At 43.0% G+C, this 17,229-nt stretch overlaps 1 protein-coding gene across 1 annotated transcript in view; it reads right to left on the bottom strand.

Annotated features, from left to right (window-relative positions):
- The window catches only part of DDR2 (discoidin domain receptor tyrosine kinase 2), a 156,407-nt gene extending 141,895 nt beyond the window's left edge, over positions 1-14,512 (bottom strand). The window contains exon 1 of the mRNA XM_059042350.2: positions 14,274-14,512. The gene's annotated coding sequence lies outside the window, so the exon portion shown is untranslated. The remainder of the gene's footprint in view (positions 1-14,273) is intronic.
- Positions 14,513-17,229: the final 2,717 nt, after the last annotated feature.

Genomic DNA, 17,229 nt, shown 5'->3' with positions numbered 1-17,229 from the left:
TCATCCACAGATACAGGCTCACAGAGCTCCCAAAACCCTTGGAATTTCCTAAGTGACAAGAGCCATAAAGGTCTTTTGTTAGGTTAATGAGGTGATTCTAGGACCCCACCTAAGGATGGGAGCTGGTTGCCAGGGAAACCAACCTTGTGATTAGAGGGTTGGAACTTTCAGTCCCACTCCACTGAGCTCCAGGGAGAAGAGGGGCTGGAGGTTGAATCAATCGCCTAGGGCCAATGATTTAATCAGTCATGCCTGTGTAATGAGGCCTCCATAAAAACTCAAAAGGACAGGGTTCAGAGAGATTCCAGGTTGAAGAATACACGGAGATTTGGGGAGAATGGTGCCTAGTTAAGGGCATAAAAGCTCCTCTCCCTTTCCCCATACCTTGCCCTATGCATCTCATCATCTGGCTGGCCCTGAGTTAAATCCTTTTACGATAAACCTGTCATCTAGCAAATAAAATGTTTCTCTGAGTTCTGTGAGCCGCTCTAGCAAATTAATGGAACCCAAGGAGGGGGTCTTGGGAGCCTCGGATTTGTAGCCAGTTGATCAGAAGCACAGGCCTGCAAATGGCCTCTGAACTGAGGTGTAGTAAAGGGGTGGGGGCGGTCTTGTAGGACTGAACCTTTAACCTGTGGAATCTGATGCTATCTCTGGGTAGTGTCAGAGCTCATTTGAATCGTAGGACACCCAGGTGGTGTCCAGAGAACTGTTCGGTGTTGTGTGGGAACACCCCCACACACATGCACACAACACGCACGTGGAAATTGGGTCCAGGAACCTCATTTAAGTATATACCTAGCTTTACGTTTGTACATGTTTTAATAGTGTCCAAACAATCCATCATCCTAAGGAGCTGAAAAAAAATTTCCCTATAAAATTTGTCCATATATTGTTCAGGTTTGAGAAATACCAAATTAGATAATCCTAAGGGAAGTTTTTTAGAGCACTGAGTCTATTCTGTCTCTCTTGAAAAAGGCGGTCCTGCCTTTTCACAAAGGGAAGCAGTAGAGAACCTGCTCATTTAGAAACCCATGACTAAAACCATCACTACAAGATGTCAGTTTCCTACAGCCTCAGCAGCTGTCTATCTTTCCAGTGGACCCGACATCAGCAGCAGCAAAGCTACTATGTTGGGGAGGTGGGGGGAAGATAGTACTTCGTTGAAAGTGGAACACCATTTACCTTACACTTGAAGCCATTTACTTTGCCTTAAGAAGTGTTGTTAGTGATGGGGGGGAGATTATTGACCTGTGCTGAAAGGAAATGACATGGGTCTAAATATCTCAGTGCTTTGTCACCACTCTCACCTAACATTCCTTTATTCATGAGAAAGTATTTTAACACCCCATGATCAGTGGGGTGGATATTTTTCCCAATACCTATTACTGAATCATGCAGTGGTAACCATAATAACATCCTCATGGTAAGGATGGACTTGAACGTATTTTTGAAGAGCATCATAGTACTTTTCCCAGTAGCTCTGAGGAATGGTGACTGAGTACATTTAGGAACAAGTTGTGGATGACAATAGCCTCTGTTCCTACAAAGGGCTGCATTAAGACCTTTAGAGGCTCCAAGCGCTGAAAATATTATAGCAACCTCCCCATTCCACCTCACCAAGTACTCTGTTATAAAAAATAATGCTGGGCTTCCCTGGTGGCACAGTGGTTGAGAGCCTGCTTACCGATGCAGGGGACACAGGTTCGTGCCCCGGTCCGGGAGGATCCCACATACTGCGGAGCGGCTGGGCTCGTGAGCCATGGCCGCTGAGCCTGCGCATCCGGAGCCTGTGCTCCGCAACGGAAGAGGCCACAACAGTGAGAGGCCTGCGTACCGCAAAAAATAATAGTAATAATAATAATAATGCTAAATGTAGCATTAACTATAAGAACATTCAGTAAAGTTCCTATTTTTTTCATTATGACTGACTGTTTCAATAACTTTTTTGGAACACCCAATTTCAATTTATTTCCAAAAGAAATTGGAGGTGTCCCTGCTAGTGCCTTAAACACCTTCGTGTAAAGCAACATTGTAAGTGAATTCAGGGTCCTTACTTGCATCATTTCACTTGAAACCAAGGCTCATGTGTTGCATCCAGTCTGCTGATAACAAATTTGCAGCCATTTTTTATGTGTCACACTCTTTTCTTCCTATTTAACTGCCCAAGAACTTCTTCACCAGACTTCTCTTTGCCCTAACCTACCCAACTCAGATAAGGACTTAGATCTAAAAAATTGGAAATTCATTTCAATATCCGTACTACTTAGTAACTTAGAGCTGGAAATTAGAACTTCTGCCCCATTTAAAGCAATGCTCCTTTTTGTTTCTTCCAGACTACTTATGCCCAAGGCAAGAAGGTACTTGTTGTAGGATCATCAGGAAATGCAGAGTCACTGAAGTTCACATATATATATGGGATAACATTAGACAGCCTGAGGTCTTTGACAGAATATGTTTTGTAAATGTTGGCAATACTTGATCAGTTGGAAAATCAAAGTGAGGAGCACCCGGGAGCCTAGAAGCGGAACTTCCTACAGCTGAGCAAAAGGCATGGCACAGCCCCCTTTTTATAGAGGGTGTGGGGTGCCTGTGGATCTAGGAGAGGGCAAGAAGTTAGCACCCTAAGTCATGAAAATGAAAGATGTAAGTAAACATCACAGTTGTGAAGGAGAGATAATGGGAAGAGCTTCAATCAACTTTTACCCTGCAGAGGCCAAGTCCGTCACCGAAAATACAGCAGAAGGATTAGAAAGTAGCTTTTCACACTCCCTCGAGGGATCCACATAAGTCTAGAATTTACATCCTAGCTTGACATCGAAGCCTGACACCCCTTTGCTAATAAATGACTGAACAAAAGGCTTAGAAAAATCTTCACCTCCAAACATGATATTAAGTAGCAATTAATTTACTCTTTATATGACACTAAATGATCAAATGAGGATTTTTTTTTAATGAAAGTGGTCTCAGGGAAGAGTGACCACTCAATGTGAGAGGGAAGAGTGAAAGGTAAGCACTTCTATTATCAGAGGTCTGGACACACCTATAAGGAAAGAAGCATGATGAGGAGAAAGACACCAGCTCTGCCCATGGTCAAACCAGGAAAAACCACATCTGCAGCTGTATCCTAAAACCTAGAATGACAATCATCACCCTCTGGGAATAACCATTTTCTATTTATTGCTTAAAGAAAAATAGCCCTGTGTGCATTTTATACCCAGTACACACCAAGTATTCATATGTGGGCTTATCTATTCCTTCACATTTGTACTCATGAAGACTGCCTTCAATTTTCACAACTAAAAATAGTACGATCTGAACCCAGTGCTTCTGATAGCAAACTTAGTGCTTACACCGTTTCTCCATGACCTGCTCTTGAGATTCCAATCTTACAGAATAACCAAGTAATAGAAAATTTTGGGGCCCCATTAAATCCACAAAAAGGATAGTATGTGAGGCTGCAATTACTCCCCTCTAAGAATTTTTCTGGTAACAAGTAAGCACTATGCGAGGCATCTAATAAGTCTTTAACATACTGTATCTTGAGAACTCAGTAAATATTTATGGGTTATGTTCTAAGATGAGTTATAGAGATCACCCAAGACATGACCTTTACTAGACTAGGTGATACTGACCAAAAGAACTAGAGATTCCAAGAAGTAAGATCTGAGTTGGCCAGAGGATTGGAAACTTAATCTAACCTTTAAGGAATGGTGGTATTTGGCTAACATGAGAGGAGAATACTTACAGTGGGGGTGGGGGAGGGGAGTGAAAACTGAAGTGGAGACGAATGATTCAACACTTAACTATGAAAGTGAATATGGGGGTATGGATGCTGGTATAGATAGTGATTAGCATAATTGAACTGGAAAATGTAGAAATTTTATATTGCCCTTTACAGATGAGAAAATTGAAGTGCAATTAGGTTAAAAAATATAGTTGCACAAAGTTCAACTGCTAGTAGGTGGCAAAGTTAAAATTTAAATCTCACCCTGTTAACTCCTGGCCCATCACTCTTTCCACCATACCATGATTTTAAGTTAGAATGTTTGTATGTTGCATTAGTTAAAACAATTTCAATGAATATTCTTTCAAGTGATAAGTTATTCTAATTTGAATGATGTGACAAAGAGATTTCCCAAATATCTGCTATTAACCTGTTGAATTAGTCTTTCTCGATAATTTTAAGTTTCTGCTTCCATTAGATTTATTAAATAAAATAATATTATTAAAGTTTAGGATAAACTGGCAATACTTAACTGAAAAACAAAATTAATAATTATGACTCTATTATATAACTATATTACAAGGTCTGACATCAAATAAGAAAGGAATAGCCAGGATAAAATCAGAGTTTTGAGAATTTGGGATTTGGGACTTTTTTAGAGCAGTTTTCAGTTCACAGAAAAATTGAGCAGAAGGTAGAGAGTTCACATATATCTCCACACATACACTCACAACCTCCCCCAATATCAACATCCCTCACCACAGTGGTACATGTGTTACAATTGATTAACTTACACTGATACATTATTATCACCCAACGTCCATAGCTTACATGAGGGTTCACTCTTGTTATTATACATTCTACGGATTTGGAAAATTTTATGACAGGTATCCACCACCAACAGAATAGTTTCATTGCCCTAAAAATCCGCTGTGCTCTGCCTATTCATCCCCGCCTCCCCTGTAACCTCTTGCAACCACGAATCTTTTTACTGTCTCCATAGTTTTGCCTTTTCCAGAATGTCATATAGTTGGAACCATATAGTATGTAGCCTTTACAGATTGGCTTCTTTCACTTAGCAATATGCATTTAAAGTTCCTTCTTGTCTTTTCATGACTTGATAGCTAATTTCTTTTTAGTGCCAAAAAATACTCCATTGTCCGGATGTACCACCGTTTATTTATCCATTCACCTACTGAGGGACATCTTTGTTGCTTCCAGGTCTTGAATTTACGAGGAGTAAAACTGCTATAAACATCTGTATGTAGGTTTCTGTGTGAATGTAAGTTGTCAATTTGTTTGGGTAAATACCAAGAAGCATGATTTCTTGATCATGCATAAGAATATGTTGAGTTCTATAAAAAACTGCCAAATTATCTTTCAAAGTGGCTGTACAATTTTGCACTTCCACCAGCAATGAATGAGAGTTATTGTTGCTCTATATCAGCACCAGCATTTGGTGTAGTCAGTGTTCTGGATTTTGACCATTCTAACAGGTAGGTAGTAGTAATTCATTGTTGTTTTAATTTGAAATTCCCAAATGACATATAATGTTGAACATTGTTTCATGTTTACTTGCCATCTGTATATCTTCTTTGGTGAGCTGTCTGTTCAGATCTTTTACCCAGTTTTTAATCAAGTTGTTCATTTTCTTACTGTTGAATTTTAAGAGTTCCTTATATATTTTGGGTGACAGTCCTCTATCGGATGTGTCTTTTGCAAATATTTTCTCCCAGTCTATGGCTTGTAGTCTCATTGTCTTGATACTAGCTTTCACAGAGCAAAAATTTTTAATTTTAACATAGTCCACTTTATCAATTTTTTCTTTCAAGGATTGTGCGTTTGGTGTTGAAAAGTCATCACCATACCCAAGGCCACCTAGGCTTTCTCCTACGTTATCTTCTAGGAGTTTCCTGATTTTGCATTTTACATTTAGGCCCATGATTTATTTTGAGTTCATTCTTGTGAAGGATGTAAGGTCTGAGTCTAGATTTGTTTTTTTTTGCATGTGGATGTCTAGTTATTCCAGCACCGTTTGGTGAAAAGACTATCTTTGCTCCATTGTATTGCCTTTGCTTCTTTGACAGAGATCAGTTGACTATATTTATGTAGATCTATTTCTGTGCTCTCTATTCTGTTCTGTTGATCTATTTATCTATTCTTTCAGCAATACCACACTGTCTTAATTACTGTAACTTTATAGTAGTCTTAAAATCAAGTAATTTCTGTCCTCTGACTTTGTTCTTCTCCTCCAATATTGTGTTGGCTATTCTGGATCTTTTGCCTCTCCATATAAACTTTAGAATCAGTTTGTCATATTCACAAAATAACTTGCTGGGATTTTGGAGGGGGATTAGGATTTATTTTTAATTCCCTTTGATATTATTTTAACATTGTTATCTCAATTTTAAAAATCTATATAGTGTACACATTCTAGAATTAGAACTATATCTGTCTGAGGAACGATTAGCTACTCTTGAGTGAATTTAACTCCCACTACTCTCTCCTCTAGATCAACTTGTTCCCCCGAATCTCAAGAGAGTACATCCTAAAGGACAAGCCCCAGCAGCCTTTGTAACCTCCACCACTCGTCTAAGTTTTATATGCTTCTGGGAAGTTACAGTCCTGCAAGGCATGTTGTTGGTATAGCTCCCATGAACACTTCCAAGGCAACCTTGCACACAGTAAATTTTGCTGGATTAGCTACCTATGAAATGCGTTCCAAAGGGCATCCCCACCTACCATCTTCATAGGCACAGTGCTTTCCCCTTTACAATGTTTCTGACACGTTACCTTTTCTGAACACAAAAGAAGGATATAAAAGTACATGAGGGAAACAGATGAGGAAATTGAGGACCACTGAAGGTAAAAGACTTCTTTGAGGTAAAAAATCTAGAAAATGATGGTGCTGAGACCAAAACTTACTGCATATTCTCCTCACTACCTTTTGCACACAAGGTTCTATTCTTATAAGCCCTCCCAGTTACACCCACACCACGTAGCACACAGCATTAACCTCTGACCAGTAGGTACAAGGGACTCCTCAAACATTTCTTTGGGGTCTCACTAGGCACAAAACACAAGCCATAAGACAGTTAAATGAGTGAATCCATTATAGACAATGCCAATCTCCTGGAGAAGCCTAGCTGAACCCAGGAGTTTCAAAGTAAGTTTAAACACCATTTAGAAACCCTCTGCCTTTTCACTGCTCTTCCAGGCCTCAGTGATACTTGGGCTGGCTCAAACCTAACCTTTCTCGGTGCTTAGAGACCAAAGTGAGATTCCATTTAATAAGTATACAACTTGCCAAATGCTGGGATCTCCATTGCTTGGAGAATTACAGAACTTGGAAACATCAAATAGTTCCATGCACAACAGGAAGGACAGAAAGCAAAAATAAGAAAGAAAATCAAAATAAGAAGAGAATTATTTTCAGCCAAATCATATCTGAATAACATAGGCTCAATCATAACAGGTCCAACTGCATGCAAATAAAATTTAAAGAGATGGAGAAAGTTTAGAGAGACCATCACTTTAGCCATTAGGTGACTGGTGTTTTGATGAATATCCCCAGGTAGGCATCTGGACATCTCAGTTCCTTTATTAAGCTATTGTTATTAGAAAATGTTAAGCAGAGTACCTTACACTAGGAAGCAATAAATCCTTGCTAAATAGAATTAAGCCAAGTAAAATAAAATTGAATTGCCAAGTGATTCCAGAACAATCAGGGAGAGAAACAGGTTAGAAACTACTGAGAAATGTAGCCAGATGGGGAAAAGGGACAGAGACTTGGGCATTAGGAGTAGGCGAGGAAAAAAATGGTGAACATAAGTCAAGGCCAATTTTCCCCCAGTGGTCCCTCTAACTTGGAGGCCTTGGTGGGACGAGCTAGTTGCTGGGTGACTTCTACAGAAGCACAAAACCTGTATTTTTCTTTTGTTAACTCATCTGTCCCTTTCCTGAATGCATTTCGCATTTAGTTACAACAGCAGTAGCAATTGTGACCCGTACTGATTTATACTGCCCTCTAAATCTTTCCACTTTAATAGGATTATCTTGTCTAATATATAATATATAGTATCCCTTCTTCCCTACCTGCCCCAAACTGCCAACTCCTTTTTTTCTTCTGGTATTGTACAGACCCCTAGCCAAGTAATCCACTCTTGTGTTTAGTTCCCCTGTAAAGATAGCATTATGCACAAGTGTGTTTTAGCATTAAGAGAAAGGTTGGGTAAAAGTGAGGTGGGAATGGATGAGGGAGTGGAGGCAAGGAGATGAACTGACAGCTGTCTTTTCAAATCAGAGGGCAAATTTCCAATAGATAGCATCCATGATCAAACCAAAGTGTTCAAATGAAAGGGATCAATCCAAGATAACAATCTCGATGGTTCACACATGATCGGCTTTTAAACCACAAAGCATTGAAGATTCCACCAGAAAAAGTAAGAGAAGTGACACTGAGTGAGCATTCACTTACTCAGAGCATCTACTACATATGAGGCTCTATGTTGGCCACTTTGCATATCTAATGGCACCTATTTCATATACCAAACCTATGAGATAAGAAAAATGAGACTTGGAGAGGTTCAAGATCTCGTCCAAGGTTACAGGGCTAGTAAGTGGTGGCAAAGTCAGAATTTAAACCCATATCCTTTCCACTGCAAAAGTACTTTGAGGAGCATTATTTGTAGAAGGGGATTTTGGTGGGTGAACATTGCTGCCTGGAAGAATGTTTCTGGACTAAGGATATGGAAAAATAGCTGAGCTGGTGCTATGCGGCTGAACAAGCCAAAGCATCTGTGCCAAATTAATAATAAAAACAATCATCAACAACTTCATTTATTAACTACTTGCCAAACATTATGCTATGTACTCACAAGAGGTATCTGTAATACCTATTAGATGGGAATTGCGATCCTTATTTTACAGAGTAGAAAACTGAGAGAGTTGAAGTGGCTTGCCCGAGGTCACACAGCCAGTGAGTATAGAGCTGGGAGTGGAAATCAGGTCTGTCTGATTTCACATCACAAAGAGTCTGAGGCCTGGGCAAGTGTCCACTTAAGGGGAAAAGGCAGGTTGTGGACACCATGAGGTGGTCTTAACCAAGCTCAAAAAAGCCAGCTAGAGGAGGGAGGCACTGACCGTTAAATTCTTTACAGGACAGCGTGAGTGGGGTTGTCCTATAAAGGGCGCCCTTACTCCCCACTGAGGAATGGCTGAGGCAACAAACTTGGAGATTCATTAGCAGAGGTTCAGGTTGGAATCACATCAAAATACTGAAGTGTATTCACTTCAACCCCTACCCTCAGATACTCTTATTTAATTGATCCTTACGGTCTACCCGAGCTTCCTAACGTAGTGATGAGCAGCCCTCACTGTGGATGGTTGCTGACTTCAGAGAAGCTGAGGCCTGGGGATGTACGACACATATCTGGACTGAGTAGTCAGTGTTAGGAGAGGGTCAACTCATACCTTGTGCAGCTTCAGACAGGGCAAGGGGCATAAAGAATCGAGCGTGTCTGAGTTGTGGGCAGGTCACCATTTATATCAGCTGGCACATGACATCAGCAGATCTGTGGAGGTCCATTTTCAGAGGGGCATTAGCTTTCTGAATGCCCATGAGATGGATATACAATAAGTATATTGTATGCCTAGAGCCCATGCTCCGCAACAAGAGAAGCCACCGCTACGAAGAGTAGCCCCTGCTCACTGCAACCAGAGAAAGCCCGCGTGCAGCAACGAAGACCCAATGCAGCCAAAAAATAAATAAATAAAATGCTTTTAAAAAGCAACAACAGGGCTTCCCTGGTGGCGCAGTGGTTGAGAATCCGCCTGCCGATGCAGGAGACACGGGTTCGTGCCCTGGTCCGGGAAGATCCCACATGCCGCGGAGCAACTAAGCCCGTGAGCCATGGCCGCTGAGCCTGTGCGTCCGGAGCCTGTGCTCCGCAACGGGAGAGGCCACAACAGTGAGAGGCCCGCATACCGCAAAAAAAAAAAAAAAAAAAAAAAGCAACAACAACAATAATACTGAAATATCGCTATTTTTACCGTGTAATAATACTGAGTTTGGGTCGTGTGTTTGAGGTGAGGGTGATGTAAAGTGCCTGAAAGTGGACCTTACAAAAGAACTTGGAAAGAAGTGCCAAAGAAGAGTTAATGCCAATTTAAAATGGTGTGACATTAATATAAGGGGGGGAACCTCTAATTTTTTAGTGTGTCTATTAAAAATGTAATCATATGGAAAGGTCTGAACTAGATTTGTTGCATGTGATAGACAATTCATATGGCAAAGTCTGGGACGTGACTATATCAGAAGGGAAGAAAACAGTGAGTTAACAGAGAGGCTAGGGGAGAGTGAGAAGGTGACGAGACTCCTTTGGACAACCCTCCCACTCTGTGCTTGGACATCCTCTAGGAAAAACTCACTTTTTTCCCCTGCTAACACACTCACTGCCTGGAGCTAGTGCAGACCCCACAGGTTAAGGGCTCGGACCCACAAGACCGTCCCCACAGCACAGACACCAATTACGAGTAGTAGGTCCCCAAGTTCCCCACAACTTCTTTCCAACTTGGCTACAAATCAGAGGTTCTCATGACCCCTCCCCTACTCCCAGCCTTAGATTCAATCACTTGCTAGACCAGCTCACAAAACTCAGGGAAACACTTATGTGTACTAGTTTATTATATAATAAAGGATGCAGATAAACAGCCAGACAAAGAGATATATAGAAAGTCTGGAAGGATCCCCAGCAAAGGATTTTCTGTCCCTGTGGAGTTGGGGTGCACCAGCTTCCTAACACATGGATGTGTTCACCAACCCAGAAGCTCCCCAAACTTGATACTTTGGAGATTTCCATCATGTAGGCATGATTAATCATCAGCTCAGTCTCCAGCCCTGCCTCCCTTCCTGGAAGGAGGAGGTGGGGCTGAAAATTCCTAGCTTCTAAGCATGGCTTGGTCTTTCTGGGGACAAAGCCCCCATTCAGGAGCCCACCCAAAATCACCTCATTAGAACAAAAGACACCTCTCTCACCCAGGAAATTCCAAGGGACTTAAGAGCTCTATGTCAGGAACGGGAGTCAGAGACCAAATATTAGAACAAAAGATGATCTAGTGCTCTTATCACTTAGGAAACTACAAGGGTTTCAGGAGCTCTGTGCCAGGAACCAGGGGAAGAGACGGATATATATTTTTTGCATATGTCACAGACATGGATACTGTTGGAGTCACAACTCGTGGATTCTGAGTAAAAGAATCTGGAAACACCTTCCCCACTTCCCTTCCCTTTAGTGTTTATAAAGCAAACAGATCTTAAGCAGAAGCAGAGGCAGGGTCCTCCCCACTGCCTCTAGGCCTCCAACCCCACCCGCAGGAGCAGCTTCATTCCTTCTGATGACAGGCACAGAGGAGGGGACATGAGGAAGGTGCAGGGTCAAGGATCTGCCCTCAACTAGATATGAAGCTCCTCGAAAGCCATCTCCTTTGAGGAGAGACTTGTGGACTGATCTTAACTAAACCTTTCTTGTTCAAAGACTGCACAGACACCGACAAGGGAAGCTTGAACACCATGGTGTCCTTCAGCTTCCACTGAGCTCACTGGATGAGGGAGCATAGCCAAGCCAGGCACCAGAGGAAAGTTTCAGATAGAAAACCTGGGAACAGGGCTTCCCTGGTGGCGCAGTGGTTGAGAGTCCGCCTGCCGATGCAGGGGACACGGGTTCGAGCCCTGGTCTGAGAGGATGCTACATGCCGCAGAGCAACTAGGTCCGTGAGCCACAACTACTGAGCCTGTGCGTCTGGAGCCTGTGCCCTGCAACAAGAGAGGCCGCGATAGTGAGAGGCCCGTGCACCGCGATGAAGAGTGGCCCCTGCTTGCCGCAACTAGAGAAAGCCCTCGCACAGAAACTAAGACCCAACATACCCAAAACTAACTAACTAAATAAATAAATAAAAAGAAAACCTGGGAATATTCCCCGTGAGGAGGGATTGCTTCCACTAAAAAGAGATGGGCACTAAAACCAAGGCCACCCATTCCAGGGTTTCACACAGAGCCCAATACAGCCACCCTCCTGCCAGCATCAGTACCACCTGCTGCACCCAGCATGGCAGACGCTGCCTCACATTTTGTTCCAGTGTTCAGGGGTCACGGTCACAAGAACTGGTATGGGGAAGGCCTTCACAGCCTTCAGAACGTGTTCATGTCCAATGTCTTTTAAAACAATAAAACTGGGAACTTCCCTGGTGGCGCAATGGTTAAGAATCCACCTGCCAGGCTTCCCTGGTGGCGCAGTGGTTGAGAGTCCGCCTGCCGATGCAGGCGACACAGGTTCGTACCCCGGTCTGGGAAGATCCCACATGCCGCGGAGCGGCTGGGCCCATGAGCCATGGCCGCTGAGCCTGCTCGTCTGGAGCCTGTGCTCTGCAATTGGAGAGGCCACAACAGTGAGAGGCCCACGTACCACAAAAAAAAAAAAAAAAAAAAAAAGAATCCACCTGCCAATGCAGGGGACGCAGGTTTAAGCCCTGGTCCGGGAAGATCCCACATTCCGGGGAACAGCTAAGCCCGTGTGCCACAATTCCTGAGGCTGCGCTCTAGAGCCCACAAACCACAACTGCTGAAGTCCGTGTGCCTAGAGCCCGTGCTCCACAACAAGAGAAGCCACCGCAACGAGAAGCCCGTACACCGCAACGAAGAGTAGCCCCTGCTCGCTGCAACCAGAGAAAGCCCGCGTGCAGCAACGAAGACCCAACGCAGCCAATAAATAAATAAATAAAATTCTTTTAAAAAGCAACAACAACAATAATACTGAAAGTATCGCTATTTTTACCGTGTAATAAATACAGAGGCCTAGGTGCAGGAAGGTAAAGCAACTTTGCCAAATAATAAAAGGTAGAGCCAGAACTTGAACTTGGGACGTTGGAATCTAAATCCCAGGCTCTTTGCAGAACAAAGGTAAGTATATACCAAACACCCAGAATTAATGCAGACAGCTGCCCGCCCGCAGCCCCTTTCCGGTATCCAGATAAATACCCATCCAAGTGCGGAAGTGGCCTTCAAGGGAGGATCTGCACTGCTCCCCTAGCCTGACACCTTCACCTCTTAGTCACCAGTCACCAAGGGAAACGTGAAACTTGACTCGGAAAGTAGTCAAACGCGTGTGTGGAGTGGGGGAGGACGGTGTTATTGCAGAGTGATTCAGAGCACAGAGTTTAGAGTCAGACATGCATGAGTCTCAACCTTACTAGCTGTACTTCCTTAAGCAAATCATTCTTCTCTAAGATTTTAATGCCCTTATTCATAAAATAGGAATAATGCCTCGGGAACTGTGAAGGTTCAATCAAATTATGTATGTAGAGCTCTGAGCACGGAGTCTGGTGCAGAGCAAGCACTTAGTTTTTTTAAATTTTACAACCAAATATGACCACAGACACCACCTGCTGATGAACCACCATTAGCATCCTCTCTTGCTGATAACTACCGACCTTGTGGTGACTTGTTAATTAAACTGCCACTATCACCTCAGTCTCGAGAGAAATGAACTTGAACGTAGAGGTATGGAATGGAAAGAGCACTGATTAGCAGTAAAGAGAACTTGGATTTCATCTGCAACTTCACTACTAAGGTGCTGTGTTGACCGTGAATGTGTCAATCCCCCTTCTGTCACTTCCACCGCCTGTGAAATGAGGAGGTCAGAAGAGACCTCGAAGGCTCTTCACAGATTCTGACTCTGTCGTTCCTCCAGGGAAAGAAGGCAGAAGGCAAGCAGTCAGCAAAATGGTGCTGAACCCCTCCTGGCTTGAACACTGCGAACTCCTGCCTCAAACGGCTGGCCTGAGAGTTTCAGCCACTTGGAAAAATTCTCTTTCCCCTTGGATGGGACTCTTGAACCTCAGCCAGGACTCAGAGGTCCCAAATGCAAACAGTCCCAAGTCATTCGGTAACAAAGGGAAAGACACCCAGGCCAGCGAAATGGAGAAGATGAGGATCATCACCAACTGAAAAATGCCCCATCCACCCCGGCCCCCAACCACCCCAAACCTCAAGGTGAAGACACCCGTCACCCAAAGTTGTCCTTCTCACAATTAAGTCAACGACTCCCCTGAAAAATCAAACATACAAAAAGCTGTCCTCTCCCAAACTCAGGACCCTCGAACGCTGCTACTAAATGCCGAAAACCTAACCAGCTCTGCGATCGGCCTGTCTTGCCTGCCAACACTTTTCAACCCTGCGAACGTTGTTTATTGTATCTTGCAGCTGCGATGGATTCGTTTATTTTGCTTCAGTCTTCTTTGGTTAGCAGTGCTTTATTCTTCTCTCCATAACATAAATCCAGCCCCCCCAAAACGTGAAATCTTGGATTTCTCGTGCCTAGGGTGACCCATTCCCTTCCCTTCCTCGCCTGACTTGAAACCCCCTTCTGCCTCCTTTTTAAAACTTTTCCTGAGACACCAGGAGAAGGATACTTAGAGCTTTCGTTTTCGGAAAAGAAAGAAAGAAAAAAAAAAAAATGAAGGGAAAAAAACCCCAAAACACACAACTTACGTTCATCCAGGAGTGCACAGTTTTGGAAAGAAGAAAACAGAGCTATAATCCACTGCGTTCCCCCAACCCAAAAAGAAGAATCTGTTGTGAAACTCTTCTTTTTCCACTTTGCCGGTGTAGGAGCCCGGTGGTAGGCATACATCCACAGGCTGATGCAAGATGCCTTTGAGAGAAACCTCACATTCTGAGGATTCCTGGGAAAGAGCCAGGGATCCCAGCATCCAATATATTGCACATTTGGTTTCAATTAGGAAGGGGGTTGGGGAGGGAAGAAGGAAAGTCACCAATCAGAGCTGTTTTCTGTTTAGAGACTATTTCTTTTGACCCAAGGGACCACGGGCAAAGCTATAATTTACAGCAAAACCCATTCATAGAAGAAAAAATATGTATAACCATAGGACAGACTTAAAGACATAGCTCCCTTCCGCCTTATCCCCACCACATCCATCTCCAAGCCCTCCCCTTCTTCCATCTAAGACTTGGTCCCCACCCTGTGACCCCCACCTCATTTTTCTTACTTGAGCTGAAGCTATGAGCACAACTTAAGGTTTGGATTCTCTTCCAATTGATGCTTCCAGGACAGTTGGGTCACACACATGGAGTTGATCTTTAGTGTTTTATCCATGAAAGCCCAGAGCTGAGCCCTTCCCCTAAAAGATTTGATTTAATCCTCCCCCCTCCGGAACTATCTCCCCCACCAAAAAAACTGGATAGTTTGAGAGTCTAGGATTCCTATTTTTTTCCACTCAATTCCCAGTTGGTTGCTCCCTCTAAGGGTCTGTGGCTGTCCTGAATCCATGCTGCTAAATGAAAACACAAGCGTTTGTGAGGACTTTCTAAATTATTTTGAAACTTTTTTCATTTTCTTTTTTTTTTTTTTCCTCTCCATGGCCATGAAGAGAGATCATGTGAAAGGGGAGTGTAAGTGACAGGGAGGAACCCTTCCTTGGCTCTTTAAAAAGAGTAACTAATAATCCTTCCCATCCATCAAGGCTCCTGGCATTAACCCTTCCAAGCCTGGATCATTCTTTACCAAGCACAGGCTTGGTCTGCCCTAGAGGTCTGGATTCTCTGTGAATACAGGAAATGCAGGGTAAGCAGAGACTCAAGTTCAGGAGATCTGTGGAGAAAGGTAGATGGCAAAAGAGAGGTTAAGAAGACCTAACCCACCTCTGAGAGTTGGCCTCCTCATAAAGAGACTTCCTGCCTCTGGGCTCTTAAGCTATCCCCAACTCTTCTCTGCTTGTACTTTGGCAGGCAATCTGGGATTGCATGCCCCCATGAGGAAGAAGAAGAGAGGTGTGACAAACAGGAAGAGGAGAGTGGAAAGAGATCATGGAAGGATATCCCCATGGTAAGTCTGGAGCGAGAGGTACTTCAGGAGAGGAGCAGGGAGGCAAGAAGACCTCCAACTGGGATGGCCATGAGAACACAAGCTGCCAGTGTTCAGTCCCTAAAAAGCCCTTAAGCTCAGTCAGAAAGTGGCCTTTCATATCTGTACTTTCCAGATAGAAGAGGACACAGAGAATCCAGAGAGTCCTTAGAGGGCAGCCACAGAGATGATTAAAGGTAGAAAACAAGACCTAAGAGGAAACACTAGAACTAGGGTTATTTTACAAAGAGAAGAAACAGTGCAGAGATAAACCTATTAAGAAGATTTCAAATAACTTAGAAAGCCCAAAGTTGGCTGAGGGTGACCAACTCAGCTCAACTCAATAAATATATATTGAGCATTTATCAGGCACTTTACTGGGTGCTTGCCTGAACCAACTACAGACATCTTGTTATAGAAATAGTCCTAGAATCCTCCCAAATATCTAGCCCTGTAATTGCTTACCTCTTTGGCATGACCATGAGGAATGAACTGATAGCCTGACCTATAATTTCACAGATTTGGTGAGACTATAAGTCAAATATGGAAAACAGTATAATAATTTCATAAAGCCAGAAGCTAATAAAGGACAGATAAAGTATGTATCCTCAAACACCTGTGTTTAAGGTGGTTCTACTCCATAGTCAGGGTTGGTTGTTTGTCTGTGTATGTGTATAACTAGGAATCCAGCTTGAGCCAGTGATGCTGACTCCAAAACTCAGACACACTGGGATCTGTCTGAGGAAGGATAGGTAGCCCTGTCAAGAGTCTATTGGTATGCAGACCAAGGAGAATTTTGGGAAGAACTCGCTCAATGAAGAAAGAACCAAGGGACAAAAGACAGGCACCAAGTGCAACCAAGCTGTGTCAAAAGTAAGGAGAAGCTCTAAGAAAAATACCATGTCTATAACTCAGGTTATTCTTAGGCAAATCTGGGGTCTAATCATGAACTCTAAGAAGAAGATGCTACCAAAAATAGAGTAAGGAAAAGCTCAAAGCAGTATTCTACTAAAATTTTGAGGGATACTGAAAGCATCAAGAAGGATCATCAGATTTGAGTCTACAGCTCTGGTTGGGGGAGAGGGGTATGCTCCTTCAGATATGACAACAGCCACTGCTGCACGAAGCCACAGCTGAAAAGAAAGACAATGGCAAATGCCACTTCAAAGTTGAAAGCAGTGATTCGCAGAATACACAGAAAACATTTCCTGGAGATTCTCATAATTATTTGACAGAATTTTGAGTAAGGCTGGAATTCTTAAAATTGTGGGAACAGATGTGGAGAAATATGATTTCGTTACTCTTTTGTGAACAGATTTTGCCCCCTGGACTGGCTTGGGAAACATGAGTCATTGCAATCAGAATTATTTACGTTCAATGGGAGGTAACATATCCTAGTTATGAGGACTGTTTCACACTAGAAACAAATTACTGACAAACAGTATAGAATTCCATTACCTGGACTTCACTAAAAATAAGATAGATCTATCTGGAATGGTCAGGATGCAGGACTAACTAGAAGAAATGTGCAAGATTACTTTTCAAGATCTTTTCTAGTCTACAAACCAAGGTTCAAGTAAATTC

Source organism: Kogia breviceps, chromosome 1 (genome assembly GCF_026419965.1).
Source record: "Kogia breviceps isolate mKogBre1 chromosome 1, mKogBre1 haplotype 1, whole genome shotgun sequence".
Taxonomy (NCBI): domain Eukaryota; kingdom Metazoa; phylum Chordata; class Mammalia; order Artiodactyla; family Physeteridae; genus Kogia; species Kogia breviceps.
The sequence above is the reverse complement of the archived record's forward strand: the minus strand, read 5'-3'. Positions and strand labels throughout refer to the sequence as shown.